Here is a 6676-nt window from a genome sequence, read left to right as displayed (position 1 = left end):
GATGCAGGGTCACACTTGAACCTAAACACCCATCAAAATCCATCCTGGCATTTGGTGAAATTTGAGAGCAGTATTAGAGAGGACATGAAGTGAACCATGTGGGTTTGCAGCACAGTGAGACCTGCCACAGGTGGTGGTGATAGGAAGTTGTTAAGAAAGAGAAGACATGATAGAGATTACTGAATGAATCAGCTACCTATAAGGATAAAACCAAGACAAAGAGTAGGAGAGTGTAATCTAACTCTGGAAAAGTAGACAAATGTTCAAGGTTAATTAAGAAATGTTAAGGGAAAGAAGAATTAAAAAAAAAAAAGAAAGAGAAGACTGGGGCTCACAGGAAGAGGAAACAGGCAAGGCAGCTACTGGCTCAGAGCCACGGGCCACCCACCTCCACAGTCTAGGTGTTGGATGTCTTGCTGAGGGCCTGCACCTTGGCAACATTAAGGAAATCTAGACTGGCATTGCTAATCAGACACCTGGTAAGTGTCTTCATCTGCATGAAGTAGAAAATTAATTGGAAAGCAGACCTACCATGAAGGTGTGAGACACCCAGGAGGGTGAGTTGATACAATGCCATGCTTGCCTGGTTAAAAAGAAATTCTGCAAATTAATGGGCAGGTAAGAATGAAATGAAATGTTATATGAGTTCCACTGGTCCGATTGTCCCCTCTGTCTCCACTCACACTTCCCTTGCTTAATCCCCTCCCCACTTTGTTGTCCACAGAGCCTCTTCTACCCCTCACTAGACATTCATTGGGGGAATAGGCTTGAGGCAGCCACAGAGACTGCAACCCCTCCTCCCGCTAAGGAAAACATAGAACCCCCAAATCTCCAAGGGACCCCAGAAAGAGGAAAGGGAGCCTACATTATTTTCATAAGAAGCTCTACACCAAGAGGAATAGAGAGAATCTCAGTGAAGCTCTGTTGTTTGCGAATGTGAGCATGGGTAGGTGTCCTTGTATGTTCTCACACAAAGGAGTTCACAGATTAGCATGTGTCTGTTTGTGTGTATGTATGACCAACTATTTCCATCACTGGCATTGGTGACATTTGAGGCTGAAGGCTTAGGTAGTCTTGCTGCAGGAAACTTGACTCCTCTACTCTTGGGAGTAGCGCACCCTCCCAAGAGTAACTGCTGACTGACAAGCAGCACATTGCGGGCAAATTGACTGCATAGTGTTCACTGGTGTTTGTGGTGTCTGGTGTCGGGTAGAAGCCCTCTCCATAGTGAGTTGATAATTTTAGGTTGATCCAAGTTTGGAAGTAGAGAGGACCACTGTTGTGAAATTTGTGACTTCTTCAGGTACCTCCAATGTATTTTCTAGATTCTCCAAGTACAAGGATAGCATGTGCCTTGTGGATGAGTTCTATCTAAACTCTTAAAAGCCTTGGGGCAAGGCTGTGATGGTGACTTAGGTGGATATTAAAGGAAGACTAAACTTGGAAATAGCAATGAAAATAAAGTTAATATATTGTCCTTTTAATTAATTAATTAATTAATTAATTAATTAATATATTTGAGACAAGGTAGTCTGGCTGTCCCAGAGTTTGCTATGTAGACTACACTGCCCTCAAACTCACATAGATCCACCTGCCTTTGCTTCCCTCCTATGTGCTGGGATTAAAGGCATGGTCTTCCATGCCCAGCTGTTCTTTTTATTTTTAGTTTTATTTATTTTACTTTATGTGTATCAGTGTTTTGCCTGAACGTAATTGTGCTCACCATGAGTGTGTCTGGTGCTCTTAGAAGCCAGAGGAGCGTGTTGGATACCCTGAAATTGGGATGATACAACTTTGGGAGTCACCTGTCAGCTCTGGATGTTGAACCTGGGTTCTTGGCAAGAATGGCAAATATTCTTGACCACTCAGCCAACTCTCTAGCCCCGGTTGTCCAAAATTTTAATGTAACCCACAGTGACAAAACAAAGCAAGCAACAACTCTATAAAATCTACTGAAATAACACGTTACACTTTCATGAAACCCTGTAAGGAACAGGAGGAGGAATCAAGTGGGTACAGTAGTATCCAGTCACTACCAACTCACTATCTTTACCTAGGCAGACACTTGTTCAGGACCACTGCTCAGAACACCATGCAAGGAACTCAGATTTGTAGCTCAATTGCTGCCATCTCTGAAGTTCAGACACATAGGGGCAGTGTATCTGAAGTGGTTTGGAAAACCTAACAAAAGATTTTAATATGCCTTGGGTGAAGTGATGCTCTCCGATATTCAGGCACATCTGGGGAGAGGCACATCTGGGGAGATATACCTACACAAGCCTCCAGCTGTAAGACATTTCCATGAAGGATTTTAAGAGGGAAACATATGGACATTGGGTTAAAAAAGCAGAGAGAGCTGAGACACCCAACACACAAAGAATGCTGGGCTTTTAACTAACAGTATGCGTTCTTCTAATACCTGCATTTGAGAGGTTAAGCAAGTTTGGACTCTCTGTTTCACTTTGCCCTTTTCTACCCTGGTGCTTACAATAATCCTGGCTCTTTTCTCCTTTTCCCAGGGAACTTGACCCTTGCTGGTACACAACTCGATGAGAGATTAGAGGAGTATTGTCCAGGGAATAATGAGAATTGGGGGATAAACCAGGCTAGCTTACAAAACGGCTTCAAAGAGTGGTTGCTGTGGGTGAGGCCCAGGCCTGGGCTGTGGGTATGGTGAGCTTCATCAGTCCTGCGCCTCAGTCCACCACTTTCTATCTAAGCACGATCACCTTGAAAAAGATGTTCATGTGCTATTGACCAAATTTGCAAATAGTACAAAGCTTGCAGGTGAAGGAGATAAAGAAGATGACATATTACAATCACAGCAGGATATAGATAATTCAGGGCATCGGCTGAACAAAAAGTGAGATGAGGTTTAATATAAAGACATGCGAGATAATATATGCACCCGAAAGAAAATAACTCTCAGCACAGATTCAAATTATGGGGGTATTACTCAGGAAGCTGTCGTGCTGAGTGAGATTTGGGGAGCTCGGTGGATAACAAATTGAATAGGAGTTCACAGTGCAGTGCCACAGCAAAGAAGGACATCGTTATTTTGAGATGGATGGACAATATAAAGTGATCTTTGAAATCACAAGAGAGGACGTCAGCTCTGCTGTACACCGTGCAGGCCACATGTCACCTTGAACTCCCTGGTGCGCCGACTTTAACAAAGATGCAATGAGGTGGAAGATTTAGCAAAGAGTCATTTGAATGCCATTCAACACGATGCACAGGATTGTGTTCCTATGCCAGGCAGGTGCATCTATAAAAAAAGTTTTCTGTGACAAGGTCCTCTTGCTATTATATTTCCTTTAATGCCTTTTTGACTTTCAGGAAGGGGAAATAATTGCTTAGATGAGAGAAAAAGACACAGAGAAGGAAACAACCATATAAATTCTTTCGGGGAGCAGAAAAATGAGCATTTCATGTGTTCAGCAATATTTATGGGCTCTAAATTCCTGCCTGCTTAAAAAAAAAAAACTTTGGTTTTAATGAGAAAAGAGGGAGTAAAAATTATCATACAAAGGCAAGCAGAGTGAGGACAATGCTGGCTTCTGGAGAACCAAGGCTGTAAAGTTTCAAAGAAGAGGTTAAGGGATTTTAATAAGCGTTTCGTGTGTGTGTGTGTGTGTGTGTGTGTGTGTGTGTGTGCATGTGCACACACGCGCACCTGTGCATGTATGCATGCATGTGCTTGTCAATGTGTTTACCTGGTGTCAGTGGAACTCAGAAGACGTTGTTGGATTTCCAGCCATTGGAGCTACAGGCACTGGAGAACAGCCCAGTGTTAGTGCTGGGAACAGAGCTGTAAATGGTGGAGCCATCTCTCCAGGTCTCTCTTATTTACACCATTAAAGAGCAGCCAGGTGGGACGCTAGAGTCAGGAAGCTGGTGGATGCTTGATGCCAAGTCTCCAGCTCTCTGGGAGACCTTGGATGGGGCTGAGAAGAGGCTAGGGAAATTTGGGTGAAGAATATTCAGCACTCGGTGGGAAGAGCAAAGCTTTGGCATCAGATGCTATGTTTTAGTTGGGCTTTAGAAATGAGTGTGGTGGGTGTGGTTCTTTTACTCTCTGTAGGAGTAATATTTTAGTTTTTCATTAATTAACTACTTTTCAAGATTTCTCTGAGAATTGAAGCTCACATTTGTGAATCACAAATGCAGGCCTATGGCGGATTTGGTCAGTCACTGATTAACCCTTGAGACCCAGGAGAAAAAATTCTGACATGAAGTTAGGACCATTTTAGAAGCCCAGAGACAAGTGAGGAGTTACTAGCTCAGCAAAGGGTCGGAACTACAGTTTACCTTTGTTGAGTCTGAAGAGGAGTGAACACTGTGGCTTTTCATTTTGTTTCGTATGCCTTCTCCAAATCAGTTTTTAATTTGATGAGAAGGGGGGCATCACCGGTAGTCAGGGTCTCAGCTGGGTGTTCTCAGGTTCTTGATTCCATATTCAGGAATGAGATACAGCAACACACAGATGAAGGCAGAGCGAGGACTACACTCTGAGTCTTGTCTGTGCTTGCTATGTGGCACTGCCTTGAATGTCAGTATCAGAACCTATTCTTCAACAGAAAGGCTCGTTCCCTGGATTATCATGGTTGAAAGAGGTGATACTGAGAGAATACCACTGAAAATCAGACTCAAAAGGAACTTTGTCCATAATGTGGTTCAGTCAGCCCTGTATTTTTATATTCTCCTCCTGGGAAACCATGCTGCCTTTAGGTCTGCTCTGGAGAGTCTTTAAGCTTTCCTCATCTGCTGCAATACTCACTCCCATCTCTCACATGCTCTTCCTTTCCAGTGAATATTATTTTATACACTCTATGCTCCATCTTAAAGTCAGGGTTAAAACAATTAAGCAAAAGGAAAACAGAATAAGAAACTTGCATTCTCTTCTCCACCTGAGAATAAGTAAATCATTTCTCTGAATCACAAAGTCATAGTGGCATGGAATGGTTAAGTCATACCCCCCACCCCCAACTTCTAAGTTCCAACCTAGGGCTCTTCCACCTTTGCAGGGTAAATGCTGCCTTCCTGAAGACAAAATCATTTAAAGGCCCATTATAGAAATGAATGACAAACTGGGAGCCAGAAATAAAATCTTAAGGAAAACAACAACAAAAAACAAAAAACCAAGAAAATCATCATCACCATCACCACCACCACCATCATCATCGTCGTCGTCGTCATCATCATCATCATCAGTATCAGCATCAGCAGGAGACCGTTTCATCAGTCCAGGAACTGATTCAGTGTTACAGCTTGGTATGGTTTGAGCTTTCCTTACTTGCTTCCTTCTCACGTCCGAGGACAACACTTTGTAAAACTCCCTAGGACAATTATCTACTTAAGGAAATAAATGAGACTTTACACAAAATGGTGCTTCTTTTTCAACCATGTAGAAAGATATCTCAGAACGTATCCCCTGGACAACTTAGAGAAGACATGAAAAATATTTTTTAAGCTTCACACATAGCCCTGGGGAAGTAAAAGCTAAACCATCGGTAAGACAATTATGAAAACCACAAATGGACAAAATGTTTTTTTTTAAGATAATATAATAAAACACATTATTTATAAATGCACTGGTAATGGAGTAAGCTTATGAATGCAGTTCTTCACTAAACTACAACAACAAAAGCGTGGTTATTTCAGCCCTCAGAAATGCTTGGTGCAATTTTATTTACTATTAAAATAAAGGTACTATTCTTAATGTAGATTATGTGATAATTGAGACTATTACAGTGCTTTTGAACGCACAGTCTGAGTATTAAGTCTTACTAAGTTCTATAACATGAAGGAAACTGGATCTCACAAAGCTCTACTATTAAAAGGCTTTTAAGACTTTTACATTTTTTCCTTAAAAAAATTATATCATTTGTGTGTATGTGTGTGTGTTTGTGTGTGTGTGTGTACTATTGTACAAGTACTCATGGAAGCCAGCTGGGGCACTAGATACCTCAGAGCTGGAGTCATATGCGTTTATGAGTCAACTCATATAGGTGCTGAGATTCAAACACTGGTTCTCCAATAGATCAGTTAGTCCTCTTAACTGCTAAACCTTCTCTCTTTCAAATTGTTAAATATTTTTTCAAATTTCAATTGCTTCCGTTGCTGGCGATGATAGAATAACTGGTACACCGTTAGCCCCACCTCACCCACCAACCACAGTGGACAGCAAGAAGCTGAGATAAACTATAGACTCATTTTGTTCGGGAGCTGATAACTGACAGAGCATATCTCTGAGCCCTCAGAACATAAAGACAAATGTCACTAGTCTTGTATTGTCCTATAGTGTTAGAGACACTTTTTCAAAATGGAAATGTTCCAGGTCATGACAGTATCACAGATTATGGGGTCAGAGGTGAGCATTCAGGAAGGCAGGATCAGTTAGAATTTTGGACACCGGACTATTAGGGATTAAAGGGTTCCAGGAATTTGCACAGAAGACCACTGTGCCTTTGAATAGTAGGTAGAAAGCTCACAGGACAGGGTTAGACGAAGACAGCTGAGAAATATGAACTTCTGACCATCTCAGAGAGCCACCATTGAACACCTGAAACAGTCAGTAGAGAATCCAGAATAAGGAGTCTTTATTTATTTATTTTTTAATTAGGTATTTTCCTCGTTTACATTTTCAATGCTATCCCAAAAGTCCCCCATACCC

The sequence above is a fragment of the Mus caroli genome, chromosome 3 (assembly GCF_900094665.2).
Source record: "Mus caroli chromosome 3, CAROLI_EIJ_v1.1, whole genome shotgun sequence".
Classification (NCBI taxonomy): Eukaryota; Metazoa; Chordata; class Mammalia; order Rodentia; family Muridae; genus Mus; species Mus caroli.
Note: the sequence above shows the minus strand (reverse complement) of the source record.